Source organism: Cherax quadricarinatus, chromosome 39, assembly GCF_038502225.1.
Source record: "Cherax quadricarinatus isolate ZL_2023a chromosome 39, ASM3850222v1, whole genome shotgun sequence".
Lineage (NCBI taxonomy): Eukaryota > Metazoa > Arthropoda > Malacostraca > Decapoda > Parastacidae > Cherax > Cherax quadricarinatus.
The window spans coordinates 21,660,974-21,676,150 of record NC_091330.1 but is presented as its reverse complement, the minus strand read 5'-3'; the positions used below and the strand labels follow the sequence as shown (position 1 = coordinate 21,676,150).

General features: G+C 36.2%; 1 protein-coding gene across 1 annotated transcript in view; it reads left to right on the top strand.

The window, feature by feature from the left end:
- Clc (clathrin light chain) overlaps window positions 1–15,177 on the top strand; it is a gene marked incomplete at its 3' end in the record, with an annotated part of 155,959 nt that overhangs the window by 54,591 nt on the left and 86,191 nt on the right.

The window sequence follows — 15,177 nt, the reverse complement described above, 5'->3', positions numbered from 1 at the left end:
ACTTTTTACAATCCAAAAAGGGACAACGAGCCTTATTCAACTAAAAATATGTTGGTTCTCCCTTACCATGAAAACTTGGTTGATATGCCTTCTCTTCTTAAGACTTTTAATATTAAAGTTGTATTCAAAAATCTTGATACAGTAAAAAAAACTTTTGATAAAGAATTCCCCCCAAAATGCTGATGGATGTGTCTATAAGATTCCTTGTAAAATTTGCGATAAAGTTTATTACGGTCAAACTGGTAAAAATCTCGAACTAAGATTAAAACAAAATAAATATAGCATTAGAACTGGACAAGATTCTAATGATCTATTTATTCATGTAAGAGATTTTAACCATCCAATTGATTTTCAAAAAGTTGAGAAAGTAGTATCAAGCAAGTCCATGGTCGACAGGAATATAATTGAATCTTGTTTCATAAAAAGCAGTTTTGACAATAATATGAATATTTCCTTTGGTTTATATAAATTAGATCCATTTATAATTAATAGAATTTGGGAAGAATTTAATACACTGGACAAATAATAATTTTTAAATTTTCTTGGGTAGAATAGTTTGTGGGAGAGTTGTGCAAAGGACCTATCCAAGTTGGGTCGGCGCATGTCACGTGTTTAACCGTTGTGGGATCTGATAGTGAGGTGCTGGCCAGACCCCTTATATAGCTTCCTTGGATGCTTTACTTTCATAGTTCCTTGATAATGTGAGTAGTCACGAAAGCGCTTGGAATTTCTCTATTCTTTCAGAGTGGTTGTTTTGCATATTTTGAAATCACCTGTTTACTGTGATCTTATTGCATATACGTATACAGTGGACCCCCGCATAACGATCACCTCCGAATACGACCAATTATGTGAGTGTATTAATGTAAGTGCGTTTGTACGTGTATGTTTGGGGGTCTGAAATGGACTAATCTACTTCACAATATTCCTTATGGGAACAAATTCGGTCAGTACTGGCACCTGAACGTACTTCTGGAGTGAAAAAATATTAACCGGGGGTCCACTGTATCTGTGTGTGTGTGTGTGTGTGTGTCTATATATATATATATATATATATATATATATATATATATATATATATATATATATATATATATATATATATATATATATATATATATACATACACACACACACACACACACACACACACACACACACATTGTATATATACATGTATATATCCTTAACAATAGAGCTAACTGTATAGATTAGATAGTGTATAGGTGTCACTGATATTTGTTTTCCAGGTGTCACTGTATTAAAACATACAGTATTTGTGTGTTAGGTGTTAAGCAGAACCATCAAGTTTACTGTTGTGGATAAACTACAGTGTTGTATATGATCTCACAAAATTGTCCATGAATTTACATGTATTTGTTTTACTGATAAATAATTTTAGTGGATTTATTTCTGTAACTGCTACATAATGTTAATATTAATACAGGAGCCCCTTTGCATGTGATGATTTTTTTTAATAACTGGTAATTTCTTTCGGTGCACATGCAAAGCAGTTGTAAGTTTATCTATATATTAAGAAATCATTTTTTTTTTTACTAAGATTATTTATCCAAAATGATGATGACTGGTACAGTATGTGTGTTAGCCTTGCCGTGAAGCATATTTGCATTTTATCTTACAATAGATTCTTCTAACTCATTTGTCTCTTAACCCCTAAACGGCCCAAACGTATAAAGTATATGTTCTCTCCCCCAGTGCCCTGAATATTTTGAAAAATATTTTTTTTTCATTGAAATAAAGAGAAAAATTTTCTAAGTGTTATAGGATTAAAATAAAAAATCAAGGTCATTACTTAATGAGATATGAGGCTGCTAAGTTTGCACTTAATGCTCACCTGTTGGCAACATCGAGTCCTGCCACTTATGGAAGTGTTGCCGATATACCATTTTTTCTCATTTCTATATTATTTTATATAGTTTTTATGTTCTGATAATGACAATTTATTGTAGTTCTTGGCATTTCATAACCAATTTTTGTTCTGACACTAATATTAGGTACTCAAATTGTACTCAAATTGTCACAAACACATTGACAGGTGGACATTTACACCTGCCTTGGTCATTTACTATTGTCTTGGAATATATACAAGTATTTGTAGGTTCATGGAAAGCATATAAATCTATAGGGGAAGGAAGGCGGGGTAGGGGTCGTCCTCGAAAGGGTTGGAGAGAGGGGGTAAAGGAGGTTTTGTGGGCAAGGGGCTTGGACTTCCAGCAAGCGTGCGTGAGCGTGTTAGATAGGAGTGAATGGAGACGAATGGTACTTGGGACCTGACGATCTGTTGGAGTGTGAGCAGGGTAATATTTAGTGAAGGGATTCAGGGAAACCGGTTACTTTCATATAGTCGGACTTGAGTCCTGGAAATGGGAAGTACAATGCCTGCACTTTAAAGGAGGGGTTTGGGATATTGGCAGTTTGGAGGGATATGTTGTGTATCTTTATACGTATATGCTTCTAAACTGTTGTATTCTGAGCACCTCTGCAAAAACAGTGATAATGTGTGGGTGTGGTGAAAGTGTTGAATGATGAAAGTATTTTCTTTTTGGGGATTTTCTTTCTTTTTTGGGTCACCCTGCCTCAGTGGGAGACGGCCGACTTGTTGAAAAAAAAAAAAATTTATAGGCCCCAGCAGTGTTTTGGATACATGGATGTATAGAAGAAGAAGAAGAAGAAAGGAGGAGGAGAAGGAAGGAGGAGGAAGAAGTATAATTGTATTTGTGTGTTCCTGTGAGACAGATAAAAAGAGATAGACAAATAGACAGAGATAGACAGAGACACAGAGATACACAGAGATACAGAGACACACAGAGATACAGAGACACAGAGATAGACCCTAAACTTGGGGTTAACATCACTTTCCTCTTAAAAGGGGAGTGTTAAGGTGCTCCCACAAGGTACTAAATGGCCCCAGATTTTTTTAATATGGTGCACACTGAGTGTTAAGACCCATTCTATGCTGACAAGGCATCTCATTCCAATCGTGCCAAATTTGGAGGCAGGAAAATAAAAACGTATATATGTTTGGGGCGCTAGTGGTAAGAACGTATATATATACGTTTGGACCGTTTAGGGGTTAAATAGATAATGATAAAACACGATACAGTAATTTAACTTAAGAACATTTTTTAAATGAAATTATGATTAGTTTCCCACATGTCAGCACTTAGGTGCAAAGTACAAACTAGTACATAGTTGAGGGCAGACAGACAGTGATATGAGCATTCATTCACTGTTTTACACCCATTCAGGTTTAATGCTTGCATTTATAATCATGAATGAAATATAAATAAAATCTAAAGTAATGTAAGACTTATCATGCAGTCCTTCAATAAAAGATAGTAATGCCATTTATAATTGTTAGAAATGCATTATTTGCTTTAAAAAATTTTTGGGGTTGATTGCATAAAGCTTCATATTAACCAATGGTTATTTATTAGTTTACAGCAGTTATAGCACATACTGTACCACTTTCTCCAGGATATCATTTCAGTATTCTATCATTCTATATGGTTGTAAAGAAAAAACTTTTTTTTTTTTTTTTTTTTTTTTTTGTTCTGTCAAGTGTTAAGGAGTCTTCAGTCATTTTTTATTATTTTATAATATTCTATGTGCTTAATATGTACATATCCTCTCTTCCTTTCATTGTACCGAGGGTATTTAAAGTATACCATTTTAATCTTCAATCTATGTCTTGGTTCTGGGATCATTTTACAGTTAATAAATTATATTAATTTACATATAGAAAAGACTAAGAGATATGAGGATAGGAAATGAGGATGATTAAGTGATACTAAATGGATGATAACAGTGCAATATGTGCTGCATGCAGCCACATGACTTTTTTTTTAACTTGCATTGATTTTCTCTTTTTTTTATTTTATGCATGTTGTGCAATTATTTGTTAGGTAGAAATTGTTCTGGAAATGTTCAGTTATTACAGTATATTAATTTTTAGAGATTTTATATTTTAAGTATTGATTTTTTAATGTATGGGAGGCAAACTCGTATTAGTTTGGTCAGAATTGTAAAATACTTCCAACTACACTTTTTTTTTTTGTGTGTGTGTGTGTGGGGGGGGTGATTATTGGGTAATCATAATTTGCTGGAAATAATAATTGGTGATGGTACCTCCATAACTTAGATTTTCCATATACACACACTGCATTAATAGGATTTAAAAAGAGCATTCTTTTGTAAGGGAAAATTAGTTTATGGAACTGTGTGTGTGTTTTTTGTATTTTTTTTTTTTTGATTAGTTTGTGGGCTGAGGTGGATGGCTGTAGTTTGTGGGCTGAGGTGGATGGCTGTAGTTTGTGGGCTGAGGTGGATGGCTGTAGTTTGTGGGCTGAGGTGGATGGCTGTAGTTTGTGGGCTGAGGTGGATGGCTGTAGTTTGTGGGCTGAGGTGGATGGCTGTAGTTTGTGGGCTGAGGTGAATGGCTGTAGTTTGTGGGCTGAGGTGGATGGCTGTAGTTTGTGGGCTGAGGTGGATGGCTGTAGTTTGTGGGCTGAGGTGGATGGCTGTAGTTTGTGGGCTGAGGTGGATGGCTGTAGTTTGTGGGCTGAGGTGGATGGCTGTAGTTTGTGGGCTGAGGTGGATGGCTGTAGTTTGTGGGCTGAGGTGGATGGCTGTAGTTTGTGGGCTGAGGTGGATGGCTGTAGTTTGTGGGCTGAGGTGGATGGCTGTAGTTTGTGGGCTGAGGTGGATGGCTGTAGTTTGTGGGCTGAGGTGGATGGCTGTAGTTTGTGGGCTGAGGTGGATGGCTGTAGTTTGTGGGCTGAGGTGGATGGCTGTAGTTTGTGGGCTGAGGTGGATGGCTGTAGTTTGTGGGCTGAGGTGGATGGCTGTAGTTTGTGGGCTGAGGTGGATGGCTGTAGTTTGTGGGCTGAGGTGGATGGCTGTAGTTTGTGGGCTGAGGTGGATGGCTGTAGTTTGTGGGCTGAGGTGAATGGCTGTAGTTTGTAGGCTGAGGTGGGTGGCTGTGGTTCGTGGGCTGAGGTGGATGCAGAGTTGTTAGGTACTGATGTCCTCAGGTGTTCTGTCATAAGTCTGTTGTTTTACCATAGGGGGTGTTTTATATAGCTGATGGTAAGGTATCATTGCCTGGTTCAGAATCTACTTGGCAGTGGACTGTTGGCCGGGGCACTTGATGTCATACAAATTTTACTTTGATTATTGTTTTTTCAATGTAATTTAGCATACGCCAGAATTCTAACACTCCAGTGATTGAGTTGTCACCCATAGCTGCGAGAAGTTTCTGCACCACCCTGTGTGTAGTGGCAGTTAAATGCCTTAATCCAGTGGTTGTATCAGAGATGTTTTATTTGATGATAAAAATTCATCTTAGACAGGGATGTGTAATGTCACCATGGTTGTTTAATATATTTATAGATGGGGTTGTAAAAGAAGTAAATGCTAGGGTGTTAGGGAGAGGGGTGGGATTAAATTATGGGGAATCAAATACAAAATGGGAATTGACAGTTGATTTTTGCTGATGATACTGTGCTTATGGGAGATTCTAAAGAAAAATTGCAAAGGTTAGTGGATGAGTTTGGGAGTGCGTGTAAAGGTAGAAAGTTGAAAGTGAACATAGAAAAGAGTAAGGTGATGAGGGTATCAAATGATTTAGATAAAGAAAAATTGGATATCGTATTGGGGAGGAGGAGTATGGAGGAAGTGAATGTTTCCAGATACTTGGGAGTTGATGTGTCGGCAGATGGATTTATGAAGGATGAGGTTAATCATAGAATTGATGAGGGGAAAAAAAGGTGAGTGCTGTGTTGAGGTATATGTGGAGACAAAAAACGTTATCTATGGAGGCAAAGAAGGGAATGTATGAAAGTATAGTAGTACTAACACTCTTATATGGGTATGAAGCTTGGGTTGTGAATGCAGCAGCGAGGAGGCGGTTGGAGATGTCCTGTCTAAGGGCAGTGTGTGGTGTAAATATTATGCAGAAAATTCGGAGTGTGGAAGTTAGGAGAAGGTGTGGAGTTAATAAAAGTATTAGTCAGAGGGCTGAAGAGGGGTTGTTGAGGTGGTTTGGTCATTTAGAGAGAATGGATTAAAGTAGAATGACATGGAGAGCATTTAAATCTGTAGGGGAAGGAAGGCGGGGTAGGGGTCATCCTCGAAAAGGTTGGAAGGAAGGGGTAAGGGAGGTTTTGTGGGCGAGGGGCTTGGACTTCCAGCAGGCGTGCATGAGCGTGTTCGATAGGAGTGAATGGAGATGAATGGGATTTGGGACCTGACGATCTGTTGGAGTGTGAGCAAGGTAATATTTAATGAAGGGATTCAGGGAAACTGGTTATTTTTATATAGCCGGACTTAAGTCCTGGAAATGGGAAGTACAATGCCTGCACTCTAAAGGAGGGGTTTCGGGATATTAGCAGCTTGGAGGGATATGTTGTGTATCTTTATACGTATATGCTTCTAAGCTGTTGTGTTCTGAGCACCTCTGCAAAAACAGTGATTATATGTGAGTGAGGTGAAAGTGTTGAATGATGATGAAAGTATTTTCTTTTTGGTGATTTTCTTTCTTTTTGGGTCACCCTGTCTCGGTGGGAGACGGCCAACTTGTTAAAAAAAAAAAAGTATAAAAATAATTTTTTATTATTATTATTATTATTACTTTAGGGAACTGAAGCACAGATCCAATTCCCTAGATCAAGAGCCCATCACCACATACATACTAATAATAATAATAATTATAATAATATATTAATAATAACAGTAAGGAGAAACTTCTAAAGGCTGCCAGTAGTTGGTGCCACCATCAGCAAAACATTGGTAACCACTACTAGTACACTTTTCACCTGTCTAGACTTAGTAGTCTATAAGTATTAGGTTTAAGTCTGCCAGAATGCTTCTTGCTGATTGTATGTGAATACTGTCTCTTTGGGTGAGGCATTGTGTAAGAAATTTGTACAATGCAGTATAAGACAAAACTACGCATCCCAAGGGTCTGCTGCGGTCACTCAGAGTGACACACCACCACTTCTTATTAATGCTTGGTTGGCACTGAGCTAGTAGTGGACTAGCAGTACCTACAGCCACTCAGAGGGTTACCAATTTGTATTTTGAAGCATTGGGCACAAAAATATGAAAAAAAAAAAAATTACGAGAAATGTCTAAAAATAACAACATATTATAATTATTATTAATTGTAACCTTTGCAAAGAAATAAATATTCTATTTATTTAAGGAACCTCCGTTGAGGGGGAAGTTCGCATCCTGAAATTTCCTTCGTATCCAGAAGCAAAAAATCAACCGAACGACTGTTTATATCCTGAAAAATTCGCATGGTGGGGTGTTCGTAAGCCGAGGTTCCACTGTAGCTTAAAATTTTACTTAAATTAGTAGAAATATTTGATTTTTGCTGATTTTTCCCAAGTGCAGGTAAGGTCCCTGTATACCTCCAGTCTTTTATGGGTTTCTGATAGGCTGATTCAATTATTGGGACTCCATAAAACATGGCCAATCATCCCTGGTTATATTTTATTATCCCGGGAGTAGAGTAAATCTTCTATTTTTGTGTAATTAACCCTTTCAGGGTCCGTCCCGTAGATCTACGGCTTTACATTCAGGGTCCAAACTGTAGATCTACGTCATGAGCTCAGCTCACTCTGATAAACTGTGAGTAGTACATTTGGGCCTAGATATGAGAGAATGCATCTATGTGGTATGTGTGCACCACATAAAACAGATCCTGCAGCACACTGTGTATAATGAGAGAAAAAAACTGAAATCATAATTTTTCGATTAAAACAGCGACTTTGCAGTGTTTTTTCGTATGTTTTTTATAGTTGTATTTGCAATTTCTTGGTCTCATTTGATAGAATGGAAGACATATTACAGAAATAGAGATGATTTTGATTGGTTTTAGCACTGGAAATGGCTTGAAACTGAGCTCAAAGTAGCAGAAATGTTAAATTTTTGCTGATATTCAAGAGTAAACAAACGACCTTACCCGTCTAATACACGCCAGCTGGTGGGTCTAATATGCATTCACAAATATGGTGATGATATTTATACAATTATTACAGTATTGCATAACAGTAAATCTTAAATTTTTTGGTGTGAATAAAAATTCATTATGTGAATAAAAAATCAAAATGGAATTTATTTGTAAAGCCTCAAAACGTAACTAATGAACAGAGGAAATGTTAGTTTAGTTCCAGGAATACCTACATTGTTTATTCTGGACCCTATTTTGAAATTGGAATATTTTGAACTTTGTGTTAAATTGGCCAAATTAACAATTTCTGATCACTTTAATTTGTAGTTGAAACAGTTGACTTGCTGATTTCTTGTGCTCAATCGATAGAATAGAAGTAATACTAGTGAAATAGCTAAGAATTTGGTTGACTGGAGTAATGTAATTGGCCTAAAATGGGAGTCAAAGTCGGCAAAATCGCTGATTCGTAAATATCGCTGACACGTCAAAATTCGCGAGAGCAAAATTTCGTCAATTTTCCATCAAATTTCGTACTTTTTGTTTTATTACCTTCACAAAAAGATTCTTTACCATTTTATAAGAAAAACTAATTTTTTTTTTTTTTGAAAATTCTTGGACACTGGGGCACCACTTCAGATTTGGGCCTTGGACCCTGAAGGGGTTAAGAATTCAAAATGGAAGGTAAGTACAATCTAAGAGAGGCCTGGGGATGTGATTAATGAACTGAAGAAATGTTGTTTTAGTGCCAGAGATGTCTACATTTGGTGTAAAATATCTTAATTTGGTGTAAAATTTTCCAAATTCTCAAATTCTGTGCACAGTAGGGTCCCACTTATACGGCGGGTTAGGTTCCAGGCTGTCGCCGGAAGGCAGAACGCCATTTTTTTCCATTTATATATGCCTATAAATGCCAGATGACAAGTTTACACTAAATTATATTAAGTTAGTAATAGAACTAGGCATTAAAAACACACAAAGTAAAATACGTTCACAATACATTCATTACTTAAAGTATTTGTAATCTTAATGTAGGGAGAGAGGTGAGTAGTACTTATTTGTAGGAAGTCGGGTGCAGGTAGCCCAGGTGTAGGTAGCCCTGGCTCCGTGTCTCATACTTAATATACGATATTTAAAACATCCCAGAGTTAAAATACACATACAATAAACTCATTATTTACCTTAAAATATGTGTAGTCTTAATATAGGAAGAGAGGTGAGTAGTATTTATTTGTAGGAAGTCAGTGTAGGTAACCGGTAGGTGTAGCCCGACTGGGCTACACCTACTGGCTACCTACACTGTGGCCCAGAGCCATATTATTAACATCAACATATCTTGTTCACTGAATTTAAGCATTTCTAACAACTACCTTTAGATGCCATCATAAACGAAGGGAGAAGTAATGAATAATTCATGCCGAAAATTGTAAACAAAAGCGGAGTGGGGGAGTGGCTGGGCCAAACGCAGATTCATACACATTTTCTCTGATGGTTGAGCAGAGAAAACGTAATGTTGTCCCTCCGACCGGCTACGACACAGCTCCACAAATATTATTATCAGAGCACATATAAAATATGCAATAAATGCCAGACAAGTTTACACTAACTTATATAAAGTTAGCAATAGAAATAGGCATTAAAAACACAATAAAAGCTTAGATACACAAAGAGTACACTTATTACTTACCTTAAAATATTAATATTAATATGTGAGAGGTGAGTGCCAGGGTGTTTATTGAATAAAATTGGAATGGCACATCATCATCCTCTAACTTGGCACTTAACTCTTTCAGGGTTTCGGCCGTACTAGTACGGCTTATGCACCAGGGTTTTTGATGTACTAGTACGCCTATATTCTAGCGCCCTCAAATCTAGTGAGAGAAAGCTGGTAGGCCTACATATGAAAGAATGAGTCTGTGGTCAGTGTGCGTGGTATAAAAAAAATCCTGCAGCACACAGTGCGTAATGAGAAAAAAAAACTTTGACTGTGTTTTTGGATTAAAACCGTGCCTTTGCACTGTATTTTCGTATGGTATTTATTGTTGTATTCTAGTTTTCTTGGTCTTATTTTATAGAATGGAAGATATATTACAGAAATTGAGATGATTTTGACTGGTTTTACAAAGAAAACTACAGTGGAACCTCAAATATCGAACTTTCTTCGGTCCAGAAGTCTGTTCGAGTGCCTTTACCGAATGAATTTATTCCCATCAGGAATAATGTAAATTAGATTAGTCCATTTCAGACTCTTAAAAATACACTTATAAAAGCACTTACAAAAATACACTTACATAATTGGTTGTGTTGGGAGCAGTTCGATTTTTGAGGTTCCACTGTACCTTGAAATTGCGCTCAAAGTAGCAGAAATGTTCAATTTTTACCAAAGTTCAGAAGTAAACAAATCATGCTATGCCTCCAATACACGTCAACTGGTGAGTCTAATATTCTTTCACAAGGGCGCTGATAATATTTATACCATTTCTACACCAATGCAGTAGTCTGCATAACAGTAAATCTTCTATTTTTTTGTGAGAATAAAAATTCAAAGTGGAAAGCAAAAGAATGTAAGAGGGGCATGGGGAGGTGACTAATGAACAGAGGAAATGTTATTTTAGTGCCAGGAAGGTCTTTCTTGTTTACTCTGGACCCTATTCGGAAACTGGCATCTTTTGAAATTTGTGTGAAATTGGCAAAATTGCTAAATTCTGACCACTGTACTGGATAGTTGAAATCGGTAAATGGGTGGTTTCTTGTACTCATTTGATAGAAAAAATGGAGTTCTAGGGAAATAGTTATGATTTTTGTCGACAAGTACACTGAAATTTGCCGAAAATAGGGGTCAAAGTGAGCAAAATCGCCGATGCGTAAACATCGTCGAGACCGCTAACTTCGCGAGAGCATAATTCCATAAGTTTTCCATCAAATTTCATACTTTTGGTGTCATTATGATCGGGAAAAGATTCTCTATCTTTTCATAAGATTTCTTTTTTTTTTGTTTTTTTTTTTTTTTTGAAATTTAGGGGACCCTGAGAACAAGTCTCTGAGAGGGCCTGTCGACCCTGAAAAGGTTAAAGCAAGAGGCTTACGACCCCTCTTCTTATCACAACTAAGCTTAGATGCCATTGTCAATGAGAACCAACTAGTTAACGAAAGAGTAAACGAGAGAGAGAACGAGATACAGAGTTCAGACAATGTAAGAATACAAACTGAACAGGTAGTGGGTGATCACTTGGTCACGTGAAATAAATGCGTATTAATATGTATCTACTTTTAGTTCATTCACGTACATTTGTAAGAGTTTGTAAAACACTTACCTCAATATTTTTTTTATTATAATAATAATTACCTCACAATACAAATACTCTTACATTGTGTACAAGTTGTACAAGTTAGTACAGAATAAACAAACAGCAGCACACCATTTTTAGAGTGAAGGAAGATATTATTATTATTATTATCATAATAAAAAACACTAAACCCACAAGGGTCGTGAATTGCTATGTATAGAGTGAAGGTGTGGAAAATTGCATTTATCTGAATGTATCATTATGTACATAACAGTAAATGAACAAAGATAATTATTATTTATCAGTTAGACAAGTAGGAATTTGGGACACCTAGGTCGCAAAAAATGTCCCCTTTCGATACCTACCACTGTCATATCCACAAGTTGCTCCGGACCTATTAATTAAATGAAATATACATACACCAGGAATGTTGGTAAATATATAAATTTGTGGACTGGATATTAAATTAAAAAATGATTTTATATAAATACACATTTATATAACAGAAGGAGAATATATCTTAATCATAACACTCGCCAATTTGACTGGATATTAAGTTGTATCATACTCAGAAAAACCTCACTAACTAAATTTATGAAAACACTGGCCAGAATTATACACAAATCTAGAGTGCTTATCTGAGGTTCCTGGAGCTGTCTTGTCCAGTCGTCTGATATCTCAAGTTATGCAGGAATGCACATCCAACAATTTCGCCTATTTGAGAGGTGTCAGCCCAGTTTTAACCTCTAGAGCATGAAAAATTCTTCCCATTACACTAACGTTTACTTGGCTCATTCAAACCAAAATGGCGACTCGTCTGCGCAGACGCAGGCTTTCCGTTTTCTATGACATAAATATTAAATACAGTATGGACATCTATTTACATATAAATACTGAATTTCTGGAAAATATATACAGTATTTTCCACAGAAGGCATACGAAAAGAATATTTTTCTACAGTTATCTCCCAGTTTGACTAGAGAAAACGTAATTCTTCTGACACTCCCTACACAGCTGCTTTGTAAACAAATCTCATATTTACGTCAATTTTTATTCTGAGTGTATGTATCATGTTTATATGCTATGTAACAAGTTTCATATATAATTTTGAGGAAAATATCATAGATGGATTATTGAAAATGCCTATATTAATGTAAAATAAGACATTTAGTGTGCTCAAGAGTGATTATTATTACATAATACAGTGGAGCCCCGGTTAACGATATTTTTTCACTCCAGAAGTATGTTCAGGTGCCAGTACTGACCGAATTTGTTCCCATAAGGAATATTGTGAAGTAGATTAGTCCATTTCAGAACCCCAAACATACACGTACAAACGCACTTACATCAATACACTTACATAATTGGTCGCATTCGGAGGTGATTGTTATGCGGGGGTCCACTGTATTGGCGTCATAAGTAGAGAGACTCTTAGCAATTTTAATGTGTACCTGCACACCAGCACAGTGTGTAAGTATGTTTAGGTACAGGTACACATAAGTATAATTATCAGAGTACATATAAAATACGCAGTAACTTTAAAATACTTGAAATTTTGGAAAGTTTCCTGACATAATAGATGTGGTCATGGAGAATGTAAACAAACCTGGTGGGGCACGCCGTATTTGAAAGACCGCTTGCCATATAGCAAATTTTCGTCATAATTTGACATCGCCATACTAGCGGAATGCCGTAAGTCGAAACACCGTAAAGCAGGGCCCTACTGTACTTTATAGAGTAACTAATTGAAGGGATGGTTTCTCTTGCTCAGTTGATAGAAGAGAAGGCATACTAGTGAAACAGCTACAAATTTGGTTGAATGGAGGAATGGAATTGACTTAAAATATGATTCATTCGGTGAAATTCCGATACATCAGTTGTGCCTAGACCGCTAACGTTATACCTGTGTAATTCTGTAAGTTTTCCATCAAATTTTGTACTTTTAATGACATTACCTTCAAAAAAAATTCTCTACTATTTTGGGAGTTTTTTTTAAGTGGACACTGGGAGCACTATTAACCCTTTGACTGTTTCGGTCGTATATATACGTCTAACGAGCCACAGTTTTTTACGTATATATACTCATAAATTCTAGCAGCTTCAAATCAAGCAGGAGAAAGCTGGTATGCCCACATGTGAGAGAATGGGTCTGTGTGGTCAGTGTGCACCATACAAGAAAAATCCTGCAGCACGCGGTGCGTAATTAAAATGCCGACTTTGTGGTCTATTTTCCTATAGTATTTATAGTTGTATTCTTGTTTTCTTGGTCTCATTTGATAGAATGGGAAACATAGATATAGAGGTGATTTTGATTGGTTTTACTAGGAAAAGAACCTTGAAATGGAGCTCGAAGTAGGGGAAATGTTTAATTTTTGCCGATGTTCAAAAGTAAACAAATGATGTCATTTTTCAATAAATGTCCAGGTAGCCATTCTGATATGCAGTCATGAATGGGTTGACATTATTTATACAATTATTACAATATTGCAGTAGTCTGCATAACAGTAAATCTTCTAATTTTTGTTTGAATAAAAATTCAAAATAAGAAAGCAAGAGTAATATCAGAGGGGCCTGGAGATGTAACTGATGAACAAAGAAAATGTTATTTTAGAGCCAGGAATGCCTGCATTGTTCATTCTGAACCCTATTTTGAAATAGTCATATTTTTTAATTGCAAATTTCTGACCCCGTTATTGGGTAGTTGAAACCTGTAAATGGGCAGTTTCTTGTACTCAATCGATAGGAAAAATGGAGTTCTAAAGAAATAGCTATGAGTTTGGGTGACTGGAACACTGGAATTAGGCAAAAATAGGGCTCAAAATGGGCGAAATCGCCGATTCTTAAATATTGCCGACGTTGCTAACTTTGCGAGAGCGTAATTCCGTCAGTTTTCCATCAAATTTTGTTCTTTTGGTGTCCTTACAATCGGGAAAAGATTCTCTATCATTTCATGAGAAAATTTTTTTTTCTTTTCGGAAATTTTGCGACACCAAGGAGACACCTCAGGATTTGGGGTTGCTACAGTCAGGGGGTTAATATATGGGGTCTGGACAGTGAAAGGGTTAACCCCTTCAGGGTCCAAGGCCCAAATCTGAAGTGGTGCACCAGTGTCCAAGAATTTAAAAAAAAAAAATTGTTATTTTTTCGTATGAAATGGTAGAGAATCTTATTGTGAAGGTAATAAAACAAAAAGTATGAAATTTGGTGGAAAATTGACGAAATTATGCTCTCGCAAATTTTGATGTGTCAGCGATATTTACGAATCTGCAATTTTGCCAACTTTGACTCCCATTTTAGGCCAATTACATTATTCCAGTCAACCAAATTCTTAGCCATTTCACTAGTATTACTTCTATTCTATCGATTGAGCACAAGAAATTGCCAAGTCAACTGTTTCAACTACAAATTAAAGTGATCGGAAATTGTTAATTTGGCCAATTTAACACAAAGTTCAAAATATTCCAATTTCAAAATAGGGTCCAGAATAAACAATGTAGGTATTCCTGGAACTAAACTAACATTTCCTCTGTTCATTAGTTATGTTTTGAGGCTTTACAAATAAATTCCATTTTGATTTTTTATTCACATAATGAATTTTTATTCACACCAAAAAATAGAAGATTTACTGTTATGCAATACTGTAATAATTGTATAAATATCATCACCATATTTGTGAATGCACATTAGACCCACCAGCTGGCGTGTATTAGACGTGTGAGGTCGTTTGTTTACTCTTGAATATCGGCAAAAATTTAACATTTCTGCTACTTTGAGCTCAGTTTCAAGCCATTTCTAGTGCTAAAACCAATCAAAATCATCTCTATTTCTGTAATATGTCTTCCATTCTATCAAATGAGACCAAGAAATCACAAATACAACTATAAAAAACATACGAAAAAACACTGCAAAGTAGCT